Source organism: Eleutherodactylus coqui, chromosome 10 (genome assembly GCF_035609145.1).
Source record: "Eleutherodactylus coqui strain aEleCoq1 chromosome 10, aEleCoq1.hap1, whole genome shotgun sequence".
Lineage (NCBI taxonomy): Eukaryota > Metazoa > Chordata > Amphibia > Anura > Eleutherodactylidae > Eleutherodactylus > Eleutherodactylus coqui.
The window spans coordinates 101,285,395-101,302,768 of NC_089846.1; the positions used below are offsets into that span (position 1 = coordinate 101,285,395).

The window sequence follows — 17,374 nt, forward strand, 5'->3', positions numbered from 1 at the left end:
TACATGCAACAATTATCATTCAAACAGTAGCTTTTTAGTGATAATCGTTGAGTGTAAATGCTACCATTGTTTGCTTTTCATCCGAACTATGATCTTTAGTTGAGTTTAAAATCCATCATTCGGCTGGGCAGCTGATAGCAGGGACCGCACGCTGTGATTCTCCACAGGAGCGCTGATAACATCATATTTAGCTACAATCCCGCAGCAGAACAAAGAGGCTGTATGCAGATAACAGACCAACTGCTGTTCTCTGCATACAGCTCAGGGAGGCTCATTTAAATGCAAATGAAGGTAATAAGCCGCTAATGGGCATTAGTGCCCATTAGCAGCTTATGCAAAATGATTGCTCATACTGTCAACAATCCCATCTTTTGAACGATCATCTTTGTGTGTAAATTGGGCTTTGAGCACCTTTAAACAACAGTCTTCTGACAAAGGTCCACAGACCAGGAATACCTTCAGACATGTGCTTACACAAACTTGACCAAAAGTAAACTGGCTATCTCCCAGATGAGGAGTTGGAATGAATATGCAGAGACTAATGCTGATTGGCTGGCTGGGCTTTACCTCCTCCGAGCAAACCAATCTATCCACAGATAATACAAGCAAATGATCTGTCAGCGTCCAGCGCTGAGATGAAAGAATGTATGCGCTGGCAAAATGTCAATGAGATTTAGGGCTGATGTATTAACGTCACCCCAATCCTCAACTGGCGCAGTTACTCCATGACATCCCCGCTCTTCTATCACTGCTTTCTATTCATCTGGACTGTTCGCTTGCCCCCAACTGCTTACTCCCCTGTTTGTTTTCTTGATTTATTATATCCTTGAGGTAGTATAGACTTTAGATTTCTTTGATACGGTTGATTTGTGAGACAACTTGGGGGTTACTTACAGGGATCGCCACCTGCTCCACGTAAGATGGTTTGCACCACTCTCAGAGAGACTCTGAACAACTGGATTTCTTTAAAACTCTGGAATCTGCCAGCTTTATTGCACAAGCAATGGTTCAGAGTATTTACACACTGCATGTACAACAGAATAAAATTCAACTTCTCGGTTTACAACCAGCAGTATCCTTATCATGATACCCTACCAGTGTGTTTAGGAGGCGTCCTTCTCTGTCAGACTTGCGACAGATACAGTTTGGTTCACACCAGACCTCAGGCTTGCAACTCCTGTGGCTACTTCTGCAACCTTTTCTCACTGAGTGTGGCAGGAACTGATGCTTTTATCTTTCTTCCAGACACACCCACAGGTGTTCTCTCACATTAGCACCTGAATGCCTGTCTACAGCCCCCTGCAGGCCATTTTGTGTACTGCACTTCTACATTTGTTATTCGTCAATGCATTAATTGAATGTTTTATTTGGATATTCCAAATTGCATAGAGCCTATTTTCTTTTAATTTCCTTACTAAAACTTCTCCAACTCTTCTACATCCTCCTTACAGTGTGGACCCCAACATTTTCACCCCATATTCAAGTCTTGATTTCTGGGAGGCTAACATTACATACATAATGAAAACTGTTGAAATCTACAGACTGCTCTTAGGCCCCCTTCACACGGGCACTACGACTTTCGGCTGTCCGCATAATGGCTGCAGCGCATCCGAAAATCTCATGAACGAGAGGCAGCTGTGACCAGGTCATGGCTGCATCTCTCGTTAAAGTGCCTGTTCAGATGGCCTGGATGCGGCGAGTGTACGCCGCAGCCCGGAATGCCATTGGGCAGGGAGAGAGCGTTTAGCTCTGCTAAGCTCCTTACTTCTCTCTGCCCCTTGCTGGCTGATGACAATCGGAGGGTGCAGGACAGGGTGAGAGCTAGTGTGCTGATCTCCTGCTCCACCCCCTCCCTTTGCTTACAGTCAACAAGGGGTAGAGAGGAGGAGGGAGTTTAGCACAGCCGCTACTAAACTCCCTTTTCTGGCAGCTCTCATAGGCCCCATAGGAGTCTATGGGACTGGCCGGCATATTCTGGCTGAAAAGATAGGCCCAGAACTATCTTTACCGGCCGGCGTAATATCAGCCCTCTAGAATGCGCACTGTATGTGCTATCTTTTCCGGCCGCCCGTTTTTACGCTTTGGAAAATCGTCCATCTGATCTGATGCATTGAAATCAAATGCATCAGATGGTCGCGATTTTCGGCCAGTGTTTTATTGCTGGTGTGAATAAGGCCTTTGAGCTTGTTCACATGGACAAATTTTGCAAGCTTAGGGTGACTACCCACTACAGTTTTTTTCACTGCGAAATTCGTAGCGTTTTTTTTTCTTGCAGGGGTCTATGGGACTTGTAATGTTAAAATTGCGATCGCGCAAAAATCTCGATTTTTGCGCAATCGCGATTTTAGCTTTACAAGTCCCATAGCCCATAGACCCTGCAGAAAAAAAAAAAACGCTGCAAATTTCGCAGTGAAAAAAACTGTAGTGGTAGTCACCCTTAATATGCAGTGAATGGAACCCATTGATTTAATTTAATTCGTACTCACTCCCTTTTTTGTGCCTGCGCAAATTTTTTTTTACCATGCTCTATTTTTCTGTGCATTTGCACGCCAAAGGTCCCCAAAGAAGCGATAGGAGGTGCACAAATGCGCACTCATGTATGAACGCAAATGCGTAATATGCTGCATAAATCCATAAAAAGGACCTCATTAGGCTAAATAGCCTTTTAATTCGGGGAGTGGTTGTGTCCCGTGTACAAAAAACTGTTCCCTTCATGCGCAAAAAGTACAGTAAAATATGCCAATATGGATACAAAAAAGACTCGTCCACAGAGCAAGTACATTGCGCTGAGGCGATCGTATTTGCGCATATGCTCATCTTAAGCCGCCTTTAGGGTCCGTTGAGGCTTGCCGATTTCTCGTTTAAACAAGCTAACCATGTCGGAGTTCTCATGCGCAACCTGCTTATACCGGCAGATGTATCTTTGGTCCGTTTAAACGAGAAATCGTTCAGTCGTCACATGTGCTGTATAAGTGACTGAGAACGACTGATCGATCGGTATTTAAACTGATCGATTAGCGAACGAGCCGACGATGTCCTTTATGCCTGCATAAAATGAACGACGAACGGAAATCAAACGATTTATCAATCGCTGTTTGAACAATTTCTTTTAACAATGATCGTTCTGCCTAAAAGAGCAGTATTTAGTACGGGAGAACTTTATGACCCAGTCTGTGTAAGAGTGGGAGGAGAAGACCATGACTATACACAGTGTATAGCGGTAGTCATGGAAACAGAGATGTCTATTCACATGGCGCTAATCACCTATCCTGATCCATGTGTGCTTGGTGGAGTCATTGCTGTCATCAGAGCGTCTGCGTATAATCAGCGGGGCAGTCCGAGAGTCTCCGGTACAAGGATGAAAAGTGCAGGATGCCAGCCGTGGTGATGCAGGGGTTAAGTCCAAGGCCAGTAGCAATGAGGCATTCAGGAATGATGGGAGTTATCTCCCTTCTGTAATGGCTCCTGTAAGCTACAGGCCATAACCCTTTCACTGCTCCAGAGATGAAGCAGTGGAGACAATTAGGAGTTTAAGGGTTACTCAATGTAATCATTCCACTGAGCCCTGTAACATGTATAGTACATATAGGGGGCACATTATACACTAAGCTCACTGAGGGATTTCCGACAGACGATTGCTTAGGGGCTTTCTGCAGTGACAGCAGGAAGGCAGCATGTTGTCTGCCATTTGTAGGTTGGTGTGGGCCTTCCAAGTGCCGTCTATGGAAAGTAGCCGGTCAGTGTTCATTACATTCACTCCAAGTCATAAGTTGCAAAAGAGGATAAAATAACCTGCGATACATCAGAAGCGAGCGCAGAAATAATAGCGAAAGCAACCCAGACTGTTTCCTTATTTTTGTAATTTTGTTTGCCATCCATGCCTCCCGTGACATCATATCAAACCTCTGGGGGTCATTCTCACTGCTTTTTTCACACTTTTCTACTGTAACTGGAGCAGCTATAGGAGCCCCAGTTACAGGGGAAAACTTTCCCCTACTGTGCCAGTAGTCACTAGTAGAGCTGGTCAGGGGTCTGCTAAGCTCTTGCAGCTCTGAATCACCAGGGGTTGACAGTGATCATGTGATCACCGTGGCTCATGCAGGAAACAGCACTACCACTTCCTGCGTTCTCTACATAGTGAGCATTGATTGCTATGTAGCCTGTAAAAGAGAAGCCAGAAGTGGTTATAAATGGCTTCTGTCTTCTCCTTCGGGTCCTCGGCTGTGTCTGACAGCCAAACACCTGCCATGCTCCTACTAGGTTGCAGGAGCTGTAATCCCACACCATATATTTACTATTGGGCAGAATTAAAGCACAGAACCAAGCGCTGTATATTTACGGTGCTTGGTCCTTAATGGGTTAAAGGGATTTTCCAATTAGTAGATACTTTGGCGGCTGTTGGTGAATAAAATGTGTTTCCAAAATAAAATCCTCACTTCCCATGGATGCACTGCTCCCTCGCTGCCACTCCGGCCCCCCTGTTTACTTTCTTTGCAGTGGTCTCGTATTTCTTTACCGACAGGATCGCTGGACCAAATGGGGAGCCCCGACATTGGATGTCATCAGTAATGTCCCGTAAACAGATTGGACCTCCTACATTAGAAGCCTATGTGACCTCGTAATAGGACATTAAAGAACCAGAAGACCCGGTGACATAATCAGTCTGATGCCATGGCTCTTGAACGCCAAAATATCTCTCTGGTGCTATGGTAAGTATATCGATGCAATTGAGTTTTGAGCAGAAGGGCTCAAAGCTTAAAAAAAGTTGGCCAACCCCTTTAGGGTGAGCATCTAAATTCAATACAAAATCTAGTTGACAGCAGACCCATCCTATGTAACCTGGCCCTATTCTGCTCGCTCCCTCTGCTGTCACCAGATGCGGAACAACCTGTGGCCATCAATGACATCACAGCCTATTGCTAAGTAATGGGAATTTTGCCTCTTTTTGGTAATTTGGGTCAACTCACCAAAAATAATCGGTTCTTTTTTCTCCCATACAGCTTTTTCAGCTCTTCATTTAATACTATGCAGTTCTGCCCTCCTCTCTTCTGATTTCCGAATCCTGACCCCTGTCATGTATACACCATCATTACTGCAAGCTGTGCAGTGATATAATCACAGGGATTGCATTTGTATTTTGTTGTATGCTTTAGCTAGAGCCGTAGACTGAGATGTCACCAATGAGAATACATTCCGCACTTGTGATGGCAGGGCGAGCGAATAGCGCCACATTACATAGGATTGTTTTGCTGTGAAATAGATTTTGTACTAAATTAAGATGCTCACCAAAAACTTCCTTAAAAGGGTTGCCCAACTTTTTTTTTAAAGTTTTGAGCTCCCCCTGTTCAAAATTGTATTCTATCGATATATACTTAACTGTAAAACTGTACTGTGACTGCTGGGACCCCAAGAAACACCCTCTGAGCAAGTAGCTACATGACACATTACTAGTGTAGCTCATCTTGATCGTTTTTTGTTAAATCAAATTGTGTTAGCCCAAAGTGAGTTTTAGCGGTAATAGCAGAAAAATCAAATCTCCCATAATGCCTGCTCCAGAGGTCAGCTTGCAACCAATCACAGGCAGTTTCATTAGATGTCGACAACACATGATTTAGCTATACATAATCTAAGCAAAGTGTAATCAGCAGCCATTCTAGATTTGAGCACAGGACAGGGTAGCTGCATTATGTTTAAATGCCTATAGAACACATGGGCTGTTGCTGGTGTGAAAGCTTATATACCAGGGTTATATTGGAGGGACTAGAGAAAGAAGCTGCATCACATTTATTTGCCTATATAAAAAATGGTCTGTTGTTAATAGGGACAGATGTTCTACAGAGGATATATTGCGGCTGGCGTGAAAGTTTGTATGAGGAGGATAATATAGATCCAGAGGCAGGGTAGGGGGCTGTACAATGTTTTTTCCATCCATCACTAACCCCAGCTATCCTAGATGGTGGGACTAGCTAGAAGATACTCTAAGGTCGGACCCCCAAAGAATGTGGGCTATCACCCTTAGGCACTTTGAGGGCACTGCTTTTATGCTGCATTGCTTGCAGAAGGACCATCACATAGCCCACATTAAAACATCAAATTGTTACGTCTTCCAACACAAGAACTCAGGAATTCAGACAGAACTCAGATGGCATTGCAGAACTCAGAAACTTAGACTGAATACGAACACTGAGAAACAAACTTCATACTCGCCGACAGGCGAACTCAGATGGAACCTCGGACAGAACCACTGGATTACATACTCACGGAAAGGCATAAACCAAAGACTGTGAAGCGCATGAAACACTCACTTGCATACCTGCACATCTAGCCAGATGGAATAACTATAGGATGCACGAGGTATTCGTTAATATTTTGGCCAAGATACTTAAGCCCACGAACACATTTCACAGGTCCTCGCTGTCTCGCAGGTCCCTACATTAATGAGACAACTCACCCCAGGAAACCTATCTGCATGCAGGGTGATCATGCCGACAGGGACAACCCTGTGCTGGAACTTAGCGACCTACCTCATCCTAGATGATGAACGATCCACAGCAAGACTGAACAACACTCACCCCAACAGGCCATGGATTTTCATACAACATAGAGCACCATGCTCACGAAAATAGACAGATCCCGGAATCAGACAGAACTCAGAAACATACAGATCCCTGAACATGCAGTTCACACCACATGAAAGGCAAACTGCAAATACAAGCAGGAACATGACACTGTTACCACTGAAAGCTGCACAGACACACAGGAACATCACACTGTTTAAACAGAGAATAGACCACCAGCCACACCAGAGGAGCTGGTATATATGAGCAGCAGAACTGGGGGATAGGCTGACTTGGGAAATCAACACCCAGCCAGCTCAATCAACCCTACTTGTGGAGCTGAGCTGCTGGGCAACCAATGTAATAAAACAGATCCAAGCAGAATGCTAATAAGATTGTTACTGGGTGCCCTCTCTACAAGGCTAAACTGACAAATTTCATTCCAGCAGTGGAAAGAGACCTCAAAATGCAGCCCTATAGGGACAGACTGTTTTCAGCCTGAGCACAGCACTTCGCCATGGCCACGGGGATGCCTCCTCAATGGCAGAGGAGCAGGAAGCCACCACAGCAGCACCATCACTGGTGGCAGGTGAAGTCTAACAGAGGTGTGGCATAGTTTTTTCAATCCATCACAGCAGGGAAAGCACAGGGTAGGACTGACAAACATCACTTATCCATGATGTGCTCAGATATGGCATTGGCCCCTTTGATTTCTGCATGTCTAAGATGGATGAGTGACCAGAGCTTGCACAACATGCTTTAGAGGTGTTTGCCTGCCCTGCTGCTGGTGTGCTATCAGAAAGGGTGTTCAGCACAGCTGGGGATTTGATAACTAACAGACACAACCACCTGTCCACAGACAGTATGCTTCACCTGACGTTTATAAAAATTAACCAGGCATGGATTTCACCTGACGTCTGTACCCCCATGACAGATCCCACTAATTAATTAGCACACTGGCAATTTTAATTGACTTAACATAGATTAATATCGAAGAGCACACTCTGCCCCCAGGGTGCTGTTGGTGCTGGTTGTGGTGGAATTGCTGCTGCTTTTCTTCTCCTGCTTCAACCATGTTTCCTCCTTCACCCAAAACAAACATGTTTCAAAGCACAAGAAACAACTAGCTCTACAGCTGTTCCTTGGAGAAGGTCCGTGCTCGGCTGTTCTGTTCCCCTGGTAGAATTTGTCATTGTACAAATTATCACACTGCTTTTAAAACAGGCAGCACTCCTGCTGTCTTGTAAAGCAAACTTTTAGGTAACTGCATAGCGGTTCCTTTGAGCAAGTCCGTGTCCGCTTGAGTGTTGTGCTCACCTTGCAGAATTTCTCCTTGTGCAATTTATGACATTGCTTATAAAACAAGCAGCACACTTACTGTTTTCCTAGGCGCAATTCTTGATCTAGAAGAGCCTATGTGGGTTTTTTTTTGTTTTCAGTGACACCCCTGTGCTATGATTGACCCCCACATCACTGTAGACTATTTTAACCAATTTTTAGGAGGAGCACGGTGTTGCCCAGATGTGTGGCTGTTTTCCAGTGCAATTTGGGGGCCTTTGGCTGCATTTGAAACCTTCTGGAGGGCAAAATAATGAATCTGATTTTCACACTCATTGATCTTAATGGGAGTTGGAATCGACTGTCCCGATTAATGATGATTTTCGTGAAATCGGCCTGATACTGACATAAACCGATTATTCCACTGATCACTTATCACTGCATCTTATCTCTCTTTGTGTGGGTGAGACTCAGCCACAGCCTTATTTTATTTTAGCCATCCCCTTAACGTTTTAGATTTCTCTTTAAAAACTCATAACTTCACAAGTTTTTCACCTGGGCCGAAGCCATATGCGCTGCCAGATTCCCAGCAAGCAAGTCTGCCAACAAAGCCATAAATTGCTGTTTGTTTTTAACTTTCTGCCAAGGAGGAACACAATTATTCACTACACTGGGTTCTGACATCAGAAATAGGGCTTGCTAAATGCTATACTGCAACATTGATAGGAATATGTTGAAACCGTGAGGTGAAAGCTATCTTGCCTCATGATCCTAGTATCGTCCCTTTCCAGCTGCTGATATCTCACCCCTACCCCCAACTGGGGACAAATAAAGCATGCTAGGCAAGAATTAATAGTGTATAATAAGCTCAGAAAAAATTCTGACAACCTATCCAGATCAGAGTGCATCATAGTTAGCAGTTCCACTACCTTAAGAAAGCAAAGATCACCACCATGTGAATCAAAGGAATGGAGGAACCTTGGATTTTGTGGCTGATTCCCACAGCTTCTGGAAGAACCTGAGACCATTGAAGACCTCTAATGCCCCTTCAAAAAATTTCCACGCTCCGGAAACCTAGGTTTCTTTCCCCAGGGTGGCATTCCATCTGCTGAGTGGCCCATCCTGCCTAATGGAAGAAAAATCCACCACCAACTTGACTGGGCAAACCATGCCCTGAATAGCATACAATGGGAGCCAACTGATGGATTTTGAATCTGCAGATAGTGGAACAAACGTTCCCCAACCATAAATCAGTATGCCATAATTCACCATCCTTGTACTTCAATAAGCGGACCAACTCACTAATATAGAGGGCACCAAAAAAATATAAACCACACATAGCTGAAAACAAGCTATTCTTATACACCGATAGGCAAATAAACATGGCAACTTCTCCCAACTGGCACAATAGTGAATGAAAAACGGGCACACGCACTCCTGCTCCCACCCCTTCAGCGCCTGCCAAACAATAAACTCATGTGAAACATTCGCTCTACCCATTAGCTTAAAATAAGAGGAAACATCTGCCAACCACTGCTGTGCAACAACCCCTTTAACCCCAATCCTTTCCATGCCAAGGAAGTACTCCATCGTGACCTCCAAATGAGTCGCATTATTTCCAGCCACATCCCGATCTCCCATCATGCCAACTCACTCATTCCACACCTTACCATGTAAGTGTCAGCTAGCCACCAATGACCGAACCAACTCCATCAGTTGACCTCCACCAGATTATCGACAATGACATGGCAGGCCCTGAATCAGATACTATATTCTAAGCACCGCAAGACCAGATGGTATAAAACGCTAAGAATCGAAAGACAAGAAGATGACTACCTGTTAATGCAGTGGATGCAACTCAAGTTGTCCATCCAAAAACAAACTTATTGGCAAGCTCGGAACCCCAAATCTCTGCTGCCATAACTTCCCTTACAATTTCACCAACCCTGTGCCTACAAAATAATGGCGCCAGAAGAGGGGGAGGAGTCATGAGTGCTTCAGCAGGGGGAAGGGGGTAGGGGTGTGGGACAACAGAGGATGTCTGGTGGCTGCAGACTGGGATGGACTGAGATGCTGCATCCACTGAAACACTTGGCACAGGAAGAGCGGAATTGAGCTTTGCGGCTCAGCCAGCCCGCCGCTTCCACTGCAACCCAAGAGCGCACGGCAGCTCCTCTAACATGCTTCCACAGGAGAGCATGGAACCATTCCTCCAGGACCCAAGATTATGGGTGAAGACGGGTAACATGGTGCCAGTCTGAGCATATAACTGGGTAGGAAGTGCCACAGGCATGGCACACCCATCTAGACCACTGCTATTGGACAGATAATGGATCATATCAATTAGGGCAGCTAAGGAAGTGGGAGATAAAGGAGAAGGGGTAACCACTAGAAAACAGTACATGCAGAAGAGTTGTGAGGCATGGGGCAGCTAAATTTAACCCTATGCATACCACAGGTCCCAGCAGTCAGGGGCCTATTTACAATTCACTGTAGTGCCCCGTGATCAATATACTTACCATGACACTGGAGCACCGTTTTGGTGCTCTGATGTCACGGCATCTGACCTGTGATATCACAGATCTTCTGACCCTATAGTAGAAGCCGTAACCTATTTCCGGGACTTACCTAATAACCTCCATTGTCTGGACTTTCTATTGGCTGCAGCCATCATTTGGGTAAAAAAAACGTGTCCGCTGCAGAGAAAGTAAACAGAGCCACCGAAGCGCAGAAGGGGAAAGTTCTCAGGGTGACCAGAGCTATAGCGTGGAAGTAATACCTGAGAGAAGAGTTTTTTCCTTTTTTAAAAAAAATATACTCCCACCAAAGTATCTACTAATTGGAAAACATTTCTTTTTTCCCTATGCAACTCATGACCTGGAGTGAATATAATAAACACTGACTGGCTACTTTCCATAGACGGCACTTGGAAGACCCACACCAATCTGCAAATGACAGCCAACGTCCTGCCTTCCTGCTGTCACTGCAGAAAGCCCCTGAGCAATCGTCTGTCGGAAATCTCTCAGCTCAGTGTATAATATGCCCCATCCCTCCTGCTACTTGTGTTATACATGCTACAGGGCTCAGTGGAATGATTACATTGAATACTTCTTAAAGTCCTAATTGTCCCCTCTGCTTCACCTCTGTATGCGGAGCACGTCACCTCTCCAGCAGTGAAAGGGTTGGAGCCTGTAACTTGCTCTTAGAGAAGTGGCCCCCAATCAGATAAAACATATATATATATATATATATATATATATATATATATATATATATATATATATACAGATCTATTCAGGTACAGGTCCTCAGTGCATGCAGTAAGGATGGTGAAAGGGGTCAGGATGCTGCATGGAGGGTCTGCCCATCAGCAGAGGGGGGCATACAGCTGAGAGGAGGGCAGAACAGCATTAGTATTAAATGAAGAACCACAAGAACCGACTCTTTTTGCTGAGCTGAGCCGAATGATCCGGTTCACCAAAAAGAACCCGAATTCCCATCACTACGGGACAGATGTTCCCTCCTCCCTCCTCCCTCCCCTGGCACACAGCCTGCATGTCAGCACAGCCTGTGCGCTCCGCATGCGCGTTGCCCGCACTGCAGACTGAAGGGAGCAGCAGCAGCTCCGGTGTCTCCTCTCCAGCTTGGGGCAATGTGATCTGCCCAGCCGCACACCCATGGCTCCATCAGGTAGGAGGGCATCATGCCCATATTGCACTAGTGGTGATGCTCTGATCAGTACTGTGTGATTTACTACCATGATGAGAGATTACTCTATGGCTGGTACCATGCCAATGTATGCAGGACTGTGCCAGGCTGCACCTGTAGGAGGACCCTGGTACTCATCACCGGTGGTTTCCGAGCTTAGACAGGGATGAGGATGTTGCTGATGCTGGGGAAATGCACCAGGAAGGGGAGGGTAAGAGGGGGAGTAATGAGGCAGTGACACCTTGTTTATGCCCTGCTCACTGCACACAGCCCACACACTGCCCACACTGCAGTAGTGGCACTCTCAGGATTACTTCCATGCATTAGCCCTTCACATAGGAATCAGGCAGCCATTGATCTCATCTGTATACAAGTGTCATGTACTGATTCCTCCAGCCCATCCATTCATTGCACTGATGACTAGTGGGCTGCACTTTACCTGTTGCCTTATTTCATAATCACATGGGCTACAAGCATTTAACCCCATCCTAGCTGGAAGTGCTGACTTCATTATTTCCTCCAGAACACTTGCCTTCCATTACTCACACAATGTATCGATCCATGCTACAGTATTCCACCATCCCTAAGGATAATGTATAGATTGCACCTGTAAAGGATTTCTAGTCTTAGGATGGTTATACCATTTAAAGGGAGATTCCATGTTATCTTTAAACACTCCTGTGGCTCATGTGTTCCCTTGTAAAAATGAATTAAGATTAGAGTCGGACACTTCATTCCATCTGATTGAAGTGGATCCTGGCAATCTCGAAAACACAAGGTCCCATTTAACACTATGAGATTTCCATAATGCTGACACAGTGTCAGATCAGTAACGGCATCCATCTCAGTGGTATTGTCTCGGACTTGCTTTAATTAGCGAAATGTTTGGTTTAGCAGAAATTGGACCTTCTGAAATTTTATACAGTGATGAATATAGAGTTTATAGATGATACAAATGGAACCTTTATGATATCGGTTATTATGTGTTGCGGTTGGTCATACTAAACAACTACTGGTTTCATGTTGACTGGTCATCCATGGTTTGATGGGTTCATCCTTTTATTACGTTTACACAGTGTTGGACTGGGGTGCCTTGGGCAGACCAGTAAAGTTTATTCTGGGGGACAGATGCATGCAAATATTACCTGTCTAAGATGCTGTACCCTGCTATCAGTGTGTATTGCAGTGAGTGTACAATGCTGTGCGCTATTCATCTGGGGGGTTGAAGGCCCATTCCTTGCTCTAGGGTTCAGGTCTTTATTGGCTACTACTTTGCTACTTTTTGTTGCTGCCTTGATCCAGTTTGAGTTCTGTGAATTCAGTTTTCCATGTAGATTTTCCTATTTTTCTGCTGCTTGTAATCCGCTTACAGGTGGAGGGTGTCCTAAGCAGCCATTCTGCTAGTACTGTACTGGCTGGGACTTCCTCTCCAACACTTTCCATGCTGCCTGGCATGGCCCTGCTCCAATCACCTGCCATTCTGTTGCATTTAGTAACTAGCAGTGTCCTTATGTCCCTGTTCTAGAGAAGGCAGATGTCTAACAACAGGCAGTGGATTGCAAAGCTGCTGGAAGGGAGACCCTTAGTGACAGGCACTTGAAACTTTATTTTGAGAGGTAAGTAGAGATGAGCGAGCATACTCGCTAAGGACAATTACTTGAGCGAGTATTGTCCTTAGCGAGTACCTGCCCGCTCAGAAGAAAAGATTCGGGTGCCGGCGCGGGTGAGAGGTGAGTTGCGGGAGTGAGCAGGGAGGAGTGAGGGGAAGAGAGGGAGAGTGAGATCTCCCCTCCGTTCCCCCTGCTCTCCCCCGCCGCTCCCCGCCCCCGCCGGCACCCGAATCTTTTCTTCCGAGCAGGCAGGTACTCGCTAAGGACAATGCTCGCTCGAGTATTTGTCCTTAGCGAGTATGCTCGCTTATCTCTAGAGGTAAGCCGAAAAAAAATAATAATGAAAGTATATTACAAGGGTGATGATACACACATAGGCTGTTAGCTGAGCATAAGTTAGGTCCATTTAATGGTATTCTGCTTGCCATTGTGTCCTGCATTGCAAAGTGTAGTATCTATGATCTGCTGATTTGCTTTGACTGGTACTTGTTAATCATGCATCGGTAGTCACTGGGTAATTGATGGTCACAAAGTGGTTAACATAAGTTTGGAACACAACCTATGTTCGTAGCACCAGGATAGCTCTTGCAGCTGTCAGTGGCAATGTATTGCTTTAAATCACTGTATTTTGCAATAGTAAATAGAAGTATCATTTCAGCAATGAGAGCATTTGTAAATTGATACAAATACTGTCAATTAAGCTGCTACTGTGTTTCTCTAATAATAGGACCTACCTCAATAATAAGACCTATTCAGGTTTTCAGGGGAGGCTTGAAATATAAGCTCTCCACCAAACATAAGCCCTGGCTAACCGGCAGTTAAAAAAAAAAATCAATACTCACCTGGTCCGCAGCGTCCTGATGCCTCGTGATGGGGTTGCTGCAGCAAACTGCAGGGACCTCTGCTCTGACATCTCAGCTTCTTTCTGGTGATGGGGCTATGAATATCCCGCCTTCAGCAAAGCGAGCGCTGTGATTGGATCGAGCACCAGCCAATCACAGCCGGCACTCAATGAGCCAATCATAGCCATTCAGTGATGCCATTCACTGAGTGGCTGTTATTGTCTCATCGTGCGCCGGCTGTGATTGGCTGGCGCTTGCTCCAATCACAGCGCTCGCTTTGCTGGAGGTGGGGTAATCATAGCTCTGTCACCAGGAAGAAGCTGAGATGTCAGAGCGGAGGACACTGCAGTTTGCCGCAGCGCCGACAGAGATGACGTGGACCAGGTGAGTATAAGCCACCCCACCCCCCGAAAATAAGAGACCGTGCCTCTTTTGGGGCAAAAATTAATATAAGACAGTGTCTTATTTTCTGGGAAACACGGTAGATAAGCAGGACATGAGCTCCCACTATTTGTCCTATTCATGTGCAATGTATATGCAGAAATAAAAAGTTACCATGAAACTCAGGCCACTCTCACACACACCGATATTTTACCGCCGTTTTCGGATGCAGGTTCCTGCCTCCGGCAGCAGGTTTTAGCACACCCCACTATTGTGATGGTTGATGAAGTGCGGCAAAATAGAGCAGACGGCGCCTAAAAGTCTTCATTTTCAATGAATGGGAACATGGTTGTGTGTTTTTTGTGTGCGCAAAAAGTACAGTAAAACACGCGCATGCAAGTGCAAATACGCAACGCTCAATACGCAAATAGACGTGTAAATGTGTTTACGTCTGTATGACGCCTGCCTAAGACTTTATTCACATCTGCACTGGAATCTCCATTTGGAGCCTGCAGCACAGATCCAGCAGGTAAGCCTGGATAGAGTAGTGCAGCCAGCATGCTGTAAGCCGGATGGCCTCCTGTTGTCTATCACTTGAATCCGCCATGTGCCGGAATTGGCGGTTACGGTATTTTCGCTCTTGAGCTCCAAGGATTGAGCTGAACAACAGAAATTACATCGGAGCCCGGGCACAAGAGTGACTGTGCCTTAAGGCTCTATTCACATCTGCATCAGGTATTCTGTTTTACTGTTCTGTCTTAAAAAGAGAAAAATGTAATGCAAGCCAGGGATGGAGCCGTCATTGTCGGACATGAATGGCTCTCAACAGATTCCATAGTCTGTGACTGCCACTGTGAGCTGTAAAGAAATACTGTAATGCATTATCTTAGTGGTAGGGGCTTTTATGGTCCATAGGGAGATTTTATGGTTCGAGTTTTCTACAGGAACATAAAAAATGTAAATAATGAAAATATTGTAAAAACAAGACTACATAAAAAAGTAGCAATATACCGAATTTTTCCTCACTTTCTCTTTTTTTGGTATAAAAAAAAGGTATAAAAACCACAAATTTGGTAACATCACATCCATAACAGCCTTTACAATACATTGAAAACACTATTTGTTCTGCATGTCAAAAACCATAAAAAAAACGGAGACAACATGCTTATTTTGTTAATTTGCCTTAAAAATTTTAATAAAAGTGATCAAAAAGCCATACGTTCCCTAAAATGGTACCAATTAAAACTTCATGCAGAAGAAAAACCCTCAGAGAGCTCCATCCATAGAGAAATAAAAAGTTATGGGACATTGAATACAATGATGTAAAAAAAAAGCAATTTTCAAAAAAGGGTTTTTATTGTTCCAAAGTAGAAAAACCTTAGAAAAATAATTTTGGAATTTTGGTATCGTCTCAATCACATCCGCTCCCAGAGGAAATGAATCATGTCATTTACGCTACATGATTAATGCTGTAAAAAAAAAGCAGTGGCAGAATTGATGTGTTTTCTTTCCCTAGCCTCCAAAAAAGTATAAGTTTTACAATTCATCATTTGTATCCAAAAATGATACCCATAAAAACTATAGTTTGCCACGCAAAAAACAAGCCCTCATACGGCCATATTGACGGAGAAATAGAAAAGTTATGGCTTTTGAAAAGTGGAGAGAAAAATCCCCCAAAAATTGCTCTGTCCTTATGGTCAAAATAGGCCGTGTCTAGAGATGAGCGAGCATACTCGCTAAAGGCAATTGCTCGAGCGAACATTGTCTTTAGCGAGTATCTCCCCCGCTCGAGACAGGAGGCTCGGGTGCCGGCAGCGGGCAGGGAGCTGCGGGGAAGAGCGGGGCGGAACGGAGGGGAGATCTCTCTCTCCCTCTCTCCCCCTCGCTCCCTCCTACTGGGTGCCGCTACTCACCGCTCCCCCGCGCCAGCACCCGAACTTTCCGTCTCGAGCGGGCAGGTACTCGCTAAAGACAATGCTCGCTCGAGCAATTGCCTTTAGCGAGTATACTAACTCATCTCTAGCCGTGTCCTTAAGGGGTTAAGTAGATGCGATGAATCCAACAGGCCTGCCTTCGCCTTCCCCAGACCACGCAGGCTACATGCCAGAAGAGTGTGCATTACACAGAGTCAAAATCTATTGAAAACTATGGCTTGTCTGTGATCCACCATGGCCATTGGTTTCATTGGGTGCTATATAACAGGGGTCCCCAACTCCAGTCCTCAGGGACCACCAACAGGTCATGTTTTCAGGGTATCCGATGGTAAGAACACCTGTGGCAATGTCTGAGGCACCGACAATAATTACATCACCTGTGCAATACAGAGGAAATCCTCAAAACATGACCTGTTGGCGGTCCCTGAGGACTGGAGTTGGGGAACCCTGCTATATAAGACCTGAATCCGGGTCCAACTCTCTTTTTAGCATTTCTATTCTCAGTCTAACAGAAGGGATCTCCTCTATTACATCCATATACCCCAGGACGGCGTATTAAGAATTGTTGTCTAAAGCTGGCAATCCTTGTATCAAAACGTTCTCAGGGATGGAAAAGCATTATCCATACTAAGTAATACTTCATAGACTTCTTGTCCAAAGAATGCACTGAATAGTTCTACTTTCTTGTTCACAACTGTTCCACATAATCAAAAGTTGAACTTTGACAGTTGCTATGGAAAATAAAGCACTTTTTATGTTATCTCCTTCCATTTTTTTGGTTTATAATAGATGTTATGTAAAAAGGCAATTTTTCTTCAAATGTCAGTGTGACTTAAGAATATGTCACCAGAGACAAACATACCTTTTTATGGAGTGTGATGCAGGAACCTTTGGCCCCATTACCAATTCCAAGATCTAGTTTAAGAGGTTTTATCAGAATAACAAGTTATCCTCTATCCGCAGGATAGGGGACAACTTGCTGATCACTGGGGGTCTCATTTCTGAGACCCCTGTTGATCTTGAGAATGTGTCCCACTGTGGGGGTTGCTTCTTCCCCAGCAGTG

At 44.9% G+C, this 17,374-nt stretch overlaps 1 protein-coding gene across 2 annotated transcripts in view; it reads left to right on the top strand.

Annotated features, from left to right (window-relative positions):
- The window catches only part of LOC136579800 (actin-binding protein WASF3-like), a 147,439-nt gene that overhangs the window by 60,740 nt on the left and 69,325 nt on the right, over window positions 1-17,374 (top strand). The window contains exon 1 of one of the 2 annotated variants that reach the window (XM_066579854.1): window positions 11,440-11,525. The exons of the other annotated variant lie outside the window; for it this stretch is intronic. The gene's annotated coding sequence lies outside the window, so the exon portion shown is untranslated. Of the gene's footprint in view, window positions 1-11,439; window positions 11,526-17,374 lie in introns of those variants that run through there. 2 annotated transcript variants of the gene reach the window in all.